Genomic DNA, 15,352 nt, shown 5'->3' on the forward strand with positions numbered 1-15,352 from the left:
AGACTGATCTAACTGCCCTGAACTCTACGGTTCACATGTAGATCAACCCAACTAGTGTCAGGTCCACACTTGGGCAAACTAAGTTAGATCAGCTGGCCATTTTTAATGTGATCAAACCTCCCCCTTACCTCCCCAAATGTCTATAGGCAGTTGTAAAGTCTGACTGCCAGGTGCCAGCTCTGGATATGTTACTATGCCTTTTTAAACTATATTCAGTTGTAAAGTTAGCCGAATATTTTCAAACACAACTATATTCTCAAAAATCAGGTCAAGGTCACTATTTACTGAATACAGGATTTGGCAAATTCTGTTTGGCCAGCTCTGCAAATTCACACAAATCAAAGTTTGTTCATGAATAAGCTACAAATACAGAGAAGCTAAATTTGTCAACTAAATTGTTCATTCTGAACTGTTTGCCCAAAGCTACTTCCTACCCAAACTGCCCTTTGAGGTCAGCTGATACTTTTTTTGGATATTGAGTATGGAAAAGAAATTCATACTGTGGAAAACAGAGGTGCTATGAAGTTCAAAGAGGATATACTTACTCTAAGCCTGTGTGTATGAATATATGAATATATTCAGCACTGGCAGAGATTGACATTTTTGCAGTCTGCATCCTTTATTTACACAGCAAACAGGAACATTCAACCTCAGTACATAAGGCAGGGGTTGGAAACTTCTGACCTGTAAGCTGGGTCCGAACTGCCAAGAGATTGGATCCAGACGGTGAATAATGCCATCTACTTCTCTTGCTTGTTGTTTGCATTCTGCTTACTCAGGGGCTGAGAGAGAATTACAACTATTTTGATTATTTATTTCTTCACTATTTTTCCTTCAGATAAACTATGGGTACCACATTTGAGCTTGAAACCTATTTATCCATCTTCAGCAAAATAAAATTGGAAGAAAAGCCTTGAAAATAAAGGTCCTCTCAGCCGTCACTTTCGGCATCTCTTGTATATCTGAGTATTTCTAAGCACTCATCAGTGAAGTTTATGGGAACCGTCCTTATTTACACTGACCTTAGGACAATATCCATCTCATTAATTTGGGAATTAGGTCAGTCTAATTAATTAACTATATGATGTAATCATTATTCCACTCAGTCCATCATGAGCTTTTCAAACTGCAATAAGAGCAGTTGTTCACCTGGCAGAATGATGTCTTATCTGCTCTCCCCCAGATCAGGATATTTTAACTCTCAAATTTAACAAAATGACAAACTGAAGCAATTCTTTCTTTCAGAAATTATTAGGGGAAAAAACCCCTAAATACTGCCAGTTTCAAACTTTGCCTGGCTACTCCTCTGCTCTTTATTGACTGTTGTTTCTTCCTTTCTTCTCCACAGGTAAAAGAGATTAGTAATGAAGGGTGAATGATGAGAGCTGTTAGCTGTAAATCAAAGATGTGCATCCTGTTCTCTGCTCTGAGGCAGTGAGATATACTGGCTGTACTTGCATCTACTCTCTTGGGAAAATTGTAAGCTGGCCAACGCATGTGTTTGATCTCTGTAACATATTGTTTCCAATGTGTGAAATAAAATGAAAACATATTGCTTTAGATTGTGAAATGAAAGAAAGCTGTGTAATCTAGTGGTTAAGTAAAAGAGTAGGAGCCAGGTCTACATTACAGTACTTCACTGGCATAACAACATTGGCTCCAAGAGTGAAAAGATCTCACCCAAAGTTGATGTAGCTATTCCAGGAAAACCACTGCTGTGAATGCAGCTGTGCCAGCAGGTGAGGGCTTATGTTGTTGGGCATAGTAGCATAACCATATCTTCAATAAAGCCATTTATATCAAAATGGGCCACCTCTCCTCTAGAGAGACAACATATCTGTGCCAGCAGAGCCCAAACAGCAGAGGCTCAATAGCATATATCTGTCCTACCTTGATGCTGAACATTTGTCTGAGTTTACCCTAATTTTTCAAAGATGGCCACTGATATGGGGAGCATCAGTTTTTGACGATAGAACTAGGAATATCATAGGAGTCTCCAGTTGGGTACAAAAAAAAGTATGAATATCCCAAATTAACTATATCTGTATTAAATATCCCAATTACTTGTAGAGCCTGATCCAAACAAAGCCCATTAGACTCAACTGGAGCTTTGAATGAGGTTTGGATCAGCCACTCAGGCTAGAAAAAATATCACCTAATGGAGCACTTTAGCTGTGCTGTGATATCATGGCACAGCTGTTTTGCTTCACTGGTTGACACGCACGTCACCCTTTGTCCCACCTTTGATGGTACGGCACAAGGGGCAGCATGGTCTCCCTACTGCCTTAGACCATCTCTATGGGTCTGGGGCAGCAGGGAAAAGTGTTTCCCTACTCAGCCAGCCACATGGAGATGGTTATTCAAGAGAACACCCAACATTCCCCGTTGCTCTAAGCCCACTGCCAAGCACAGGTTAGGGCAGCAGGGAGTTCCAGGACTGGCTGAGCAGGGAAAGCACCACAAGATAGTAGACATCCACAATAAAGTGGCCAAATCTATTACCTTTAGTCATGCTACTGTCACATTTCCCTATTATATGGTACAACAAAGGGTAAGGACATCTGCTTGCTCCAACTTTGTGCCGCCTTAACATTTTTTAAGGTGGTAGAAATGAAATATTGGATGACATCTGTTTCTTTAGGTTACAGCTTCCAAGTACTGTATCTGATTTTTGTATTTGTGACCTAGAGCAATAGCAGATAGAGCATTGAGCTCCAGAGAAATTCTTATTCTGTTCCTGTATCCACCATTGATACAATTTTGAGGAAATCACTACAACTCTCCAAGTCTCAGCTGTAAAATGGAATGATACTTCCCCACCTGTGTAAAATACTTTGGCTGACAGTCATTCTATCTGAGGAAAGCCACGAGGCTTAATTATTTAGAAAGTTTTTAGATGTAAGGAGCTATGGGAATCTGAAACTAGTAATAATCATGAAAACAAAAAAGAATAATTTCCAGTAAATTAACTCAGCCATGGATTCATTCTAATGGTTGGGGGGGGAGCTGGTTTTTTGCTTAGCATGTCTTCCCACGGGTTAGACTGGAATCCTCCTCTCTTCATTCATTTCATACAACATTTGGACTCAGATTGCTTTTTAAATATTTAATAAACTGCTTGGGACATTTTCTTTTACTGTAATTTCACAAGTATTCCTGGGCTTTTAAATTCAGTAATGGGTCTGAAAACAAACAGAGCTGGTTAATGGTTGTGTGTGTATAAATCACATGACACTCCCAGAAATTTTCCTGAAGGTCAAGTGAAAGGAGGGTTTAGGTTTTAGGGAGGGGTGGGATTTTTTTTGTTTTGTTTTGTTTGTTTGTTGGGGGGGAGGCATTTTCCACACCCTTACTTCCACCCACCATCAAATCAAGCAAAGCTTCTCTTAATCATTATTAGGGAGACAAAAAGTTGTAGCACAGAGCAATAGACCAGAATTTCACACTCCATTTGCACAATAACTCAGAGGGCTGCTAATGTGCTGTTTGCTTTTTAGCAGGCAACTCTGCAGCCATCACTGAAATGCATTTTGGCGCTGCTCCCAGGGCAACTTAACTATTTATGACAGCTTGTCTTGAAGTGCCTACATGAACATTAGGATATCCACAGCAATCTGCAAATTGACCCATCCACATGGCATTTGAGATCAGATGGAAAGAGCTTTAATAATGTGATGAAGGTTAAGGTGGACGTCATTTTCCATTTATCTGTTTTACCCCAAGCTCCGGCAGCAGCATTGATGCTCCATCCCATCTTCCGGCCAGGATATGTCAAATTGTGAAAACCTCCCATATTAACAGATGCTAATGACCTGACTCAGACTCTGACTGAGTTTTATTACACACTCAATCAGACAATAAGCTGGAAATGTAAACTCCCACCCTGTACACATCACCTCCCTCCAGACAGTGAATCTGCCACACCAGACCTAGCTCTTTGCTTGTTGTCCATGCTGAGTGATGGATGACTCATTTAAAAAAAAATCCTTGATGACAGCTTTCATCTCCATGATGCTTCCAAGTGCAGATGTGTCTTTATCCTTCACCTTTTGTTTTAATATTTTATTCCCATCATTTAAAAGCAAAGCTCCCTAATAGAAAATCAATTGTGGACAAATAAACATATAATAGCAGAGGAGGAAACAACAAATTTCATCTGGGATTCATCTTTTTATACTCCACTTTAAGTGGCGGGCCATTGGCGGAAAGATGGTATAGGGATTAGATAGGAAATTCAGTGTGTAAGGAAGGATGGAAAGGTCAGGACTCCACTAGCACCTACTTTGTTGATGATTAATTCACATTATAACCTGGGATAAGCACCTCACCTTCCCATCTTGCTATACCTCTCTTTTTGGCTCAGGATTTTAATGACACCAGGCACCATATAAAATTTAATAAATCCCAGGTGGTTCTGTACTTTTCAGACAAGTGCTACAGAACAAAGTGATATTAACAGTAGGGCTCAAGAGATTAGGGAAAGAACATGTTTCTAATTACCTACTTTCTCTGGGCATTTGCCCATGTTCACACATATTGAAGACTATAGAAAATTCTGCCCAGGAGCTTTATTTGTATGCATCTGCATGGTAGCTAGCAGAATAGGACCTAAATCGCAGATGGGGCCAACAGGCACTGCTATAATGCAAGAAAGTAATTAGATAACTTGAATTTTCAAGGGACTCTATTAGAGCTGAAAGTAAATGGGAAGTTTGTACCCAAATTCCTTAGGCCTCTGAAAATCCTAGCTATAACTTTTCACAGCCATGATTTTGCACCCAAGAGTTATCAGTTATAGGATTGGAGCCTAAATCTGCAGCAATAAAGCAGAGTAAGCCTGTAATCTGAAGCTGTGACTACTCTAGACTTAAAATACTCTACTATTGTTATAATTGGTACAAACTCCACTGTTGCTAGCAGCAGGTAGAACACAAGTATAGGCCAGCTGCTGGGATTTTAATTTCTACCCTGTCATCTAATGGGGACACAGCAAACCTAGAGGATACTAAGGTTAAAATGCTGGCAAGCAGCTGTATGCTAGCTTTTCAGCCATTCCTACCAAAAAAACAGAGATACACCAGTAGTTGCAAAAGTAAGAATTCATATGAAAGATGATCTAGCATGGACAAGGTCAAGCATTACTGCAGAAAGTTCCAGAATAATAGCAGCCTGTCATGTACAGCTAGAATTGAAAAAAAAAGAAAAAGAAACTGTCTTCAAAAAAAGAGATGATTTATCAACAAAATAGATACTGACTCCACTCTTCACAAAGAGACAATTTAATTCCATGTGCCATTAAGAATTCAAATATCCAACAATTATAAGTGCACAGTAATCACTCAGGAAACAAATAATAAACATCCTTTAATATAAATAAATAAATAAAAGAATGAAGGCAATTTTGGAACAAACCCTCAATCAGGGCCAGATTAATGCATAAGCAACTTAGGGCCCTGAGTTGCAGGGGGTCCTTCCTTCCGTGGCAGTGGCACGAATGGCCCTGTCTGCCTCCCTTCCCATCCTTTGTGCTCCCCTCCCCTCTCCTCCGTTGGCCTTGCCTTCACTGTGGCTGCTTCCCAGCAGCACCTCCAGGCCCCTCTCCCCACAGGCAGCAGTGCTGGGGTGGGTAGTGGGGGGTCTTGACTGGCCCAGGGCCCATGAGCTTGTTTGCCTAGGCCAACTAAAGGATTAATTTGTCCCTGCCCAGTGGAAATGATTGATACACAATTCACTGAGTAGTTCCTGTTTCATCACCGTTGCCCTGTGCTGGAAGGAATCAATACTGGGCTAAGGGAGGGAAAGTGTTAGGACCTTGTTACACCTCACACCCTGAGCCACACAAATGTTGATCCATGTTACTGCTAACTCAAGTATGGGACAGTCAAATGTTCAGGCCAGCAGGGGCCTGCAGGACTGAAAGATCAAAATCCCCCTCTTCCTCCTATTCTGGGTTTCCCCCCTGCTCCCTTCCCCCTGGAGGTCTCCCAGTTCCACCCTCCCCACTACCTGCCTGGGACTCCCCACTGCCCCTGCCTGCTTCCTTCCCCCCACCCCCAACCATATCTGTGACTGCCTGCACTGTCTGTCCCAAGGGAACAGGCAGGGAAGGGTTAACCTGCCTGCCCAGTCCCTGCTGCCATCACTGCCAAGCTGCTGCCCTTCTCCAGGCTGAGCCTGACACAGAGAGCAGCCGCAGGTGGCAGCCAGACATGCAGGTAAACCCTTCCCTTCCTGCTCCCCTAAGACAGACAGCATGGGCAGCCACAAGTAAGCTGGGATGGCAGGGAAGGGAGGTGAGGGGCAGTGAGTAGGGATCTGGGGTGAGGGGGTGTCCTTGCAATAATATTCATTTCAGTCCTGTAATCAGACCTAGGCCATAAATGAGTGAGACTCCACACAGCTGCAGTCTGCCCATGTGACTTGGAATAGGTTTTTTCCTTCAGTTTGCAAATATTCCAGGAAAAGCTGTTCTACAAACAATTTGTGACATAGCTGGTTCAAAAAAAACTCATCACAAGTGGTTAGTACTCTAGATCTGAAAATTAAAATCACTATACTACTGGAGCAAATCTTTATCAGACATTTGCCTTCTGTTGATCAGTGGCGAAGATGGGGATTCCAGACCAGGAATCCTGACTTCACCTTAACTGCAAAACCCATAATAGAAGTTTGCCAAGATTCAATGTGTACATTTTCATATGTGTATTTAAAAACATCTACCCCTCCAGCTCCCCATAAATTTCTTCCAATAAATATTGTATGTCCAACTTCCCTGATAGCTCTGTGGAGGAGGCAAAAAATATCCCCTCTGGCTGCTTAAAAGCTATATAGAATATAGCTCAGAGGACTAGAAACTGGAGAGGCAATTTAAAAGAGCAGATATGTCCTCCATAATCAACCAGACACAGGTGAGTAGATTGAGGAGGTTCTTTATTGAGTGTTTTTAATCACTTTTGTCTAATCAATATTTCTTTAAGACCCAATGAATCTATTGTCTAAACAAGCATCTTTTGCCTTGGGAACATTCTCTGCACATAGTTTACTTCTCTATAACTAAAAACAACTAGAAATAAGAGGTGATAAAAATATGGTGCTTGGACCAAAAAAACGGATTAACTCTGTGTGCAGGGGATGTACCAGGCAGTACGGCTGCAGCAAACTACAAACTCTGTGGATAAGCTGTCGCTTTGTACTAAGCCATCACCTGAGCAGTTAATGCAGGAACTGGAACCCGGATCAGATCTTTGTGAGATTTGAAATATAGTCCAATATTAGTTTCATTAAACAGTTTCTTGTGAAAATAGAAAATGCCATTGCATTTTTGCAGATAGAAGAAGTTCAGAAAAGCACACCAAAACCTGGACTGCTTCATTGTGATATGAAACCAAATTATGAACCTTCTGCTCGTTACTAACAGGTACATTATATATAGTGTTTATAACTTCCAAAATATATGCCTATTGTTTTGGGTCCATACGTTTATAAGTAAACTTAATACAGAGTGGAATGGTGTTATTCCATCCAGCTGTAACTGGGATTAGAATGATGCCCTTGGGCTTTATCCTTAATCAGAAACTCTTGCAAAGAGCCCAGTGTTGTGATCCTAGTAACACCAGTGTAAATTAGAAATAACTCTAGCCCTGTCAGCTGAATTGTTTATTTTTACAAGGGAAAAGAGAATTGGGCCCAAAGTGACTTCATTTTTGGAGCTATAAAGTGCAGCCATACAATTTATTATTTATATTGCAGTAGGATCACCAAACTGGGATTTCGGGCCCTTTGTTCTAGGCACTGCACAAACAAATAATACTGAGACAATTTCTGAATCTTCATATGCTCAAGTATAGACAATATTCAATAGGTCAACTATTTTTTGTAATCTGATGGATTTGAAGAGATGGGATGGAAGACTGTGAAACCAGAAGGCATCATGGGAAAAATGCACAAAGGTCTTTTGGAAACCAAGTTGAGGTGCAACTAAATATTCTAATCTTAATTTATTTCTACCTGTTTACAATGCTCTGCACAATTTCACAATTACCTTGTTTTATAGCCTTCCTCAGATGCATTGGGTGTTGGCTGCAGCCAAGGCTGGGGATTTTGACTGGGGTGTGCCAATGCGTCTGCTGGAATTTAATACCAGAGGTTCCTGGCTAGAGGGTCTTGCCCCTTCACTCAGGGTCAGACCCATAGGCAACTGGTAGGGGGCTAATGTGCCCCCCCTGACAGGGTCGTCCCCACCACCAGTGCTGCTGGCAGCTTCTGCAAGTGCTTGCCAGCTCTGTCCCTGCCACCAATGCCAGCTTCTGTGGGTGGTCACTAGCTCCATACCCACCGCTGACACCACTGGCAACTTCTGCGGGTGCTCACCAGCCTGGTCCCTGCTGACGATGATACCACCGGCTTCTGTGGGTGCCCCCCCAGGCTCAGGTGGCACCAGTCATCTATGTTCAAACCAATCGCCATATTTGGGATCAGGAGGAAATTTACCCCATGGTCAGATTGGTATGGGCTGTGGGGGTTTTTGCCTCCCTCCATAGCATGGGGTTGTGGCCCCTTACCTTGGGATCTCTTGAGCGTATATTAACAACCTTTTACAGAAGCAGAATGTTGGCTTCTATGGGTCCCCTGCTTTACCTGTGGCAGGTTAGGATATTATGCCTTGTGTTGACTGCAGTTTTATGAAGAGATTAGATTATGCATTTGTATAGGATGTTTTGGAAAAAGATGATCCTGCCTCAGGCAGATGGTTAAACTAGAAGAACTCCTTTCCATCCCTGCTTCTCTATGAGTCTATGATAGGTAGATTACATATGCAAACATAAACGCAGTCTTATCTACCAATTTCAAAATTTCTGTACCAGGAGGCTGTCTCAAAAATTTTGATAGGAAGATATATTAAGCCCAAAATCTCAGAAAATATTATACCCTAAAAGCCAAAAGATGGCAATATGAAAAAAAGCCCCCTCAAATTACCAGTAAACTTGAAATGCTATAGAAATGTCTTCTCCCATATTTAATGCCATAGGGCTTCCCAGACAAGTATTCATGATACAGGTCTTGACAGAAACAAATGTTTTGGTTGTGTGGGAAGGACTACTATTCACAAGAATATATGTATAAATCTCACACTGAGCATATTTTGTAACCAGTAAGTGAGGAAAAAATATCACTAGCTATCATTCAGGAAAATGTCAGGAAGTTTTATTCTAGTTCTCACTGACAACCACCAACACTTCTGCAACTGTGAGATTCATCCTTCCCTGTTACCCACTTCTGCCTTCTAAACCCTAAGCATAGCCTTGCTACACCAGTGCTAACCTCCAGCACCACTTTGCTAATTCAGGTCTGACATTAAACTCAAGTACCTCCAGCTACCACTGTTCTGTCAATGCACCATTCTCCTCAGCTGTCAGGTAGACACTTCTAGGGATTACTGAAATTCAATGGATTTCAATCATTGATTGGTTATGTAGTCCCTTTATAATCAGTTGAGCTACCCACCCTTATGACCTATAAATCCTTCTGTAACAGGGAGCCTGGAGTTCCTATTACTTAAAGGAGATGCTGCTACAGGCTAAACTTGCTGAGTGGCCCCACCAGCTGAACAAAGTCCAGCTGGGGTGAAACAAGCAGGTGGTATCAGCCTGGATAGGATCTGCTTCTAGGAGAGTGACTATCCCGAGAAGCTAACTGCAGAGCAGTAGGCTGCATGGAAGGCAGGCATCTAAGCTACCCAGGAGCAGATCTCCAGGCAGCCCAGAAGGAACAACTTCAGGGAGCTGAATTAAGCCCAGTGTGGGAGAGCTGGCTACCCATCCAGCCTAAATGGAAACTTCTGTGGGTGGTTGCAGAGCCACCTTACAGGAAGGGGTGGGGCTTTAGAGGCACATAAAGCTAGTGCCTGAAAATAGGTGGTCAGTTTGGCCCTGCAGACATCAGGGAGGGGAGCTCTTGAGTAGGATGCCTGTAGAGGGGGAGTGACTGACACCCAAGCTGGCCTGAGAAAGGCATATAGAGACTTAAGAAAGACTTACAGCCTGTGGGGGCCATTATGGATTCAGGGTGTTGGGAATTTTAGTTATACAGGGGGTCTGCTTGTATTGATGTTCTTATTTAGACTGGGGACGAGGTGACTGGGAGTTGGGGGGGGTGTCTACAGGGTGCTAGAGGAGCACAGTGGTGAGTCCTTCCAGGGGCAGAGCTCAGGGCATAAGCAGACAGTAAAGGGCCAGAGCACAAGCCTAAGATGGGCAATAGTGAACCTGAGGCCAAGAGGGCCAGAGTACAAGACTGAGAGGGCAACAGTAGTCCTGAGGCTGAGGGCAAGAGCACAAGGCTAAGACTGGAAAGGCCAGGCCAAAGACAGTTGGCCTAGGCCACGAGTCAACAGTCAGAATAACCTGAAGGCTAAGGCTAAGAAGGCCAAAGCCTATACAAGAAGGCAAATGGTGAACTAGTAGCATCTGCGAGGCACGGGCATGGCTATCAGGCCACAATTAAAAGCCCTAAGTCTTAAACAAGGACCATTTGGTCCACAGCTAGTGACCACTGTCTCACTATGCCAGATGGGTACCAGTACGCCTACTGGGGTAGAGAGAGTGACCTGCAGAAAACAGAGGAGTATGAAGTTAGAAAGCAAGAAGCCAGAGACACATAGAGATCAGTAGAGGACTGAAAATACTCCAGGGCTTGGGGGGCAGCCTCTCAATCAGTAGCAAAAGAACATCAAAGCATGGCAGGTGGGATAAATAAGGCATCTTTATATATAGGACTAGGAGTGCAAGCAGGTTTAGGGTGGCCCTAGGGGGCACCAGGGCCACCTGAGGGCCTGTCCTGTGACACCTTGTCACCTGGAAGTTCCCAAAATTAATGAACCATAAAAAAATGATCATCTTCATTAAGATAACTGCAGTCACTGAGGATGGTTTAATGCCATGGGACAGGAGTTGTCAACACGTACCTCCAGAGATACTTTGAAAGGTCCCAAGTCATTCATGGAGGCAGGCAAGGATGGAGCACTGCCACTCTGCGCTTCTGCCTCACAGGATCAGGACTGGGCTGGGGCAAGAGCAGGGCCGCACAGATGCCATACTGCCGCTGCTCTGCCACTCGTCACCCCCAGATCCACGTCCAGCTGCCCGCCATGCCCCCCTCCCACACACACACTTTGCGTCTGACTGCTCGTCCCTACTTCCACCCCCACCCCCTTCAGCATCCAGCCATAAGCTCCACTTGGCGCCCAGGGGTACACTGCTCTGTGTCTGGCTACCTGGGGGTACAACGATCAAAAAAAGGTTGAAAACCTCTGCCATAGGAGCTAAAATACTGCAGTGATTAGGGCCATATTATTATCATCTGGATAGATTTCAGTCCTCATTTACTTCATTAGTAACATTTACTTTTGTAATGGGAGAGGTAACTGATACCTAAGGAAAGCTAAGAAAATGTGATACATCATCTCTAAACTGTAATCAGTTAAAAAAGTTAGCCTGCTATTTTAGGTCCACATTCTGAAATAGTTGCTCTCAGTATATTGCATACCACAGGACACCTGTTTGAAGTCAATGGGCTAGATTCTGACATCTTTACTCACACTGATTAATACATTACTGCACAAGTACTTTCAATGACCTCAAGATGTGCACAGATCTTGTTCTGGCTTTCTGGACATGGGTGATATAAAATAAACAACGAAGTTACCTTACAAAAGGATCATACATTTCCAGTTTATAGAATTTGCATCCAGAAACTTGGGGGGCGAGTGTTTATGTGCATGTACATGTGCCTGTGCTTGTGCTAGTGCCTGTCCCTGCATGTGCATGTGTGTGTGTGCATGTGCATGCACGCACATACACACACACACACACACACACACACTAGGATTCACCGCTGCTCTACTTTGATTCAAGCAGAATCAGTGCAAAGCAGACCTAGTTTGGAAAGACTGGGATAGGGTCCCTTCAATCAGCACTGCTTACCAGATCAGCCAGGTCAGTAACAGCCTACTTAAAAAATTGCATGATGCCTTACCAACCACAGCTGGTCCAGAGCAGCTAAAGAGAACATCAGCTACAAACAGATGCTACTTTTGTGCCACCATAAAAAAATTTATGGTGACAGAATGTGAAAGCAAACAGCCATCCAAACCTTTTGTCATATCACAATTGCCCAAATCTGTGTCCATGAAAAAAGGTAGTATAAACTTGTGCTACTGTTTTGCAGTAGGCATCTATTCATTTTAAAGCAGAAGAACACAAACAACCTAGAGTTTCTGCACTCTCCACCTGCCCTGAGCAGATGCATCTGAAGCTTCATGATCCCTATCCTGTGTGCCTCAAATTCCTTCAGTAATGCTCTCCTTTCCTCAGAAAGCATCTGTTTACTCACAGGGTCACCAAGCTAGTTGCCTCCAGCAGTGATTAAATCTGGGGTAGGCAAAATACAGCCCGTGGAACAAATCCAGCCCATGGCAGGTCTCTTGGTCCTGCCTGGCCAAGGCACAGTCCAGCCATGGCACAGGGCAGCACTGGCAGCACAGGGGAGCCACAGAACAGCCCCGCATCAGCTCCAGGTGGCTGCAGCAGGGAGCTACCACCAGCAGGATGGGGAGGAAGAGGGGTAGGAGCTGCTTTCCTCCCACACTGAACAACAGTTTTTGTCCCGCGCTGCTGCTGAGCCTGGGTGGGCAAGCTGGGAGCAGGTGTGGGGCGTTCAGTGTGGGGGCTATGCAGCACAGGTCCCCACTAGTACTGCAGGGCTAGGGCCAGTGGCAGCAGCAGCCAAAAGGAGCCACCTGCTACCTGGGCTGCCTAGAAATGCAGTGCAGCTGCAAAGCTGCCCCATCTCCACTGTGTGCCTGGAGATGGCAGGATGCACCATGGCTGGGCAGTGTGGGGTGGGCTGGATCAGGTCTGTGTGTGAGTTCCAGCTGATCTGCTTCAGCGAGGGTGAGTCCACTGCAGGTGCAGAGTGGGGCTGCGTGCATGCTGCTGGTGGTTGCAGGAGGCACCACAGGGCTCATGGGCTCTGGGCTGCTGCAGGGTGGGGGTGGGTGCTGACCAGCTCAGGGGGGAACACACAGGGGTCCCCTGCATACCCCACCATATCCACAAGCCCTCCCCCACAAAGCCCACAACCACACCCTCCCCCACACACAATCACACACTCCACAAACACCACACCCACTCACACCCTCCCCCCACAAAGCCCACACACACACCCATGCACCTCTAGGGGGAGCCCCACTCACTGCTATGTGCACACACATCACCACACAGGCACCCGCACCCCATCACACATACCCCAACCCCACCCACACATACAGACGCAGCCACCCTCCCCCTCCACAAAACTCACAAACCCCATACCCACACACACACACACACACACACATACCCACAAATACTCCCCCCACAAGCCTTCCATACCCACCTACTCACAACCACACACACACACCCTCCCCCATACCCCACATATACACATACACACTCAGCCCCCCACAAACTTCATACCTGCCCCTCCATACCCTCCCACCCCTCCATACTCCCTTACAAAATACAAGAGATCTCATTTTGAGCTATTATGCAATCACCCCTATATGCACCACACAAACACACAGGACAAAATATTTTTTAAAACAAATTAAAATGTCATTCTCAATGTTTGATTTTAAGTATATAATTTGGGGTTTTTTCCAGTTCCAAGATGGCAAACACCCTTCCCAAAAGGAGCATTTATGGGGGCAAGGGGAGGAACTTCCAATGGCAAAGGTCAGGGGTTAGAGGGCAGGACTTCTGGTCCCAGGATGGTAACCAAGGGGTGGGGCTACAGTTGCAGCCCTCGACAGCTCACCAATACTTGTTAAGCGGCCCTCCAACCAAAATAATTACCCACTTCTGGATTAATTGACATATTTCAATGGGTAGAATGAGGCCAGGCAGAATGCAGGTATTTGAAATGAAAAGCCTTTTTTTGAATGATTGTCTATCCTTAGGCTCAAACTTAAGGGCCTCCTGATTTTGAGAATAGAAATACAAGGAACAAGGACTATATCTGCCATGATTTTCAAAGGTAAAGGCCTGAGAACGCTCATTTCTTCTCAGTCCATGTCCAAATGCAGATGTCTCAAATAAAATATTCTAATTTGAAAATGAATATCCAGATTCCACAAGTGCAGTTGATGTTGCTTGCAGTTAAACAAACCCATTGTCCCTTCTTCCCCAAGCCAGTAGAAAACCATCAGGAGCTTTACAGCCTTTGAAGCTATTAACCAATAAGAAGAGAACATTGATCTCATGTGGCTCTGAGCAAAGGAGAAACAGGCTGCTCTGTTATGAGTAACTGGCCTGATTTCCAGCTGCTGAGTATCTTGAGCTCCCACTGGTATCAGTGTTGTGGGAAAATCAAACCTAACCACTTCAAGAACCTTGCCATGGGGACTGCCATTTTCCAGTAACTTATCCTTCACCCCAGTCCCCCATTACAACTATTTCTTAGTTCCATGGAACAATAGTTCCAGAAAAATTAATTTTATCTTTCATCCCTGGCAGATAATTCAGCTCTTCCTAAGTGAATCATGCAGTGGGCAGGCAAGAATCCCAAAGGTCTTTGCAAAATTATGTATGATAAATTGGAAAAGTGGTATGAAATAAATCAGATGCAATTCAGTAGGCACAAATGCAAAGTATTGCACTTAGGATGGAACAATGAAATGCATAAAAAGGGAAATGTCTACGTAGGCTGCAATACTACCGAAAAGAAGCTGAGCATTATAGTGGACCACAAGGTAAATATGAGTCAACAGTATAATGTTGCCAAAAAAAATCAAAAGGCATATTGTGATATATTAACAGGAATGTTGCATGCAAGTCTTTTGGAAGTGATTATTCCAGCCCATTAAACTTTGCTGAGGCCTCACCTAGAGGGTTGTGTCTAGTCTGGAGGACAATGCTTTAAGAAAAGAAATGGATAAAAAGGAAAGGGTGCAGAGGACAGCAACAAAAATGTTTAGAGGTCTAGAAAATATGACATATGAATAAGAGTTGGAAGAAGTGGAATTAGTTACTCAGAAGGATTTTGGCATATTGGAAAGTTGGGCTGGAGTTAACAGGATGAAGTTAAATGCTGACAAATGCAAGGTGCTACTCCTCAGGAAGAATGCTGGATGGCAGCACTATGCAGAAGGATCTGGGCCTCTTAGATTTTATAGATTTCATAGATTTTAGGGTTGGAAGGGATCTATTAGATCATTGAGTCTGACTCCCTGCCCTGGGCAGGAAAGAGTGCTGGGGTCAGTTGACCCCAGCCAGATGTTTGTCCAATCTCCTTTTAAATAGGTACCAGACTCAAT

Source organism: Crocodylus siamensis, chromosome 2, assembly GCF_052110815.1.
Source record: "Crocodylus siamensis isolate JL-2025a chromosome 2, ASM5211081v1, whole genome shotgun sequence".
Classification (NCBI taxonomy): domain Eukaryota; kingdom Metazoa; phylum Chordata; order Crocodylia; family Crocodylidae; genus Crocodylus; species Crocodylus siamensis.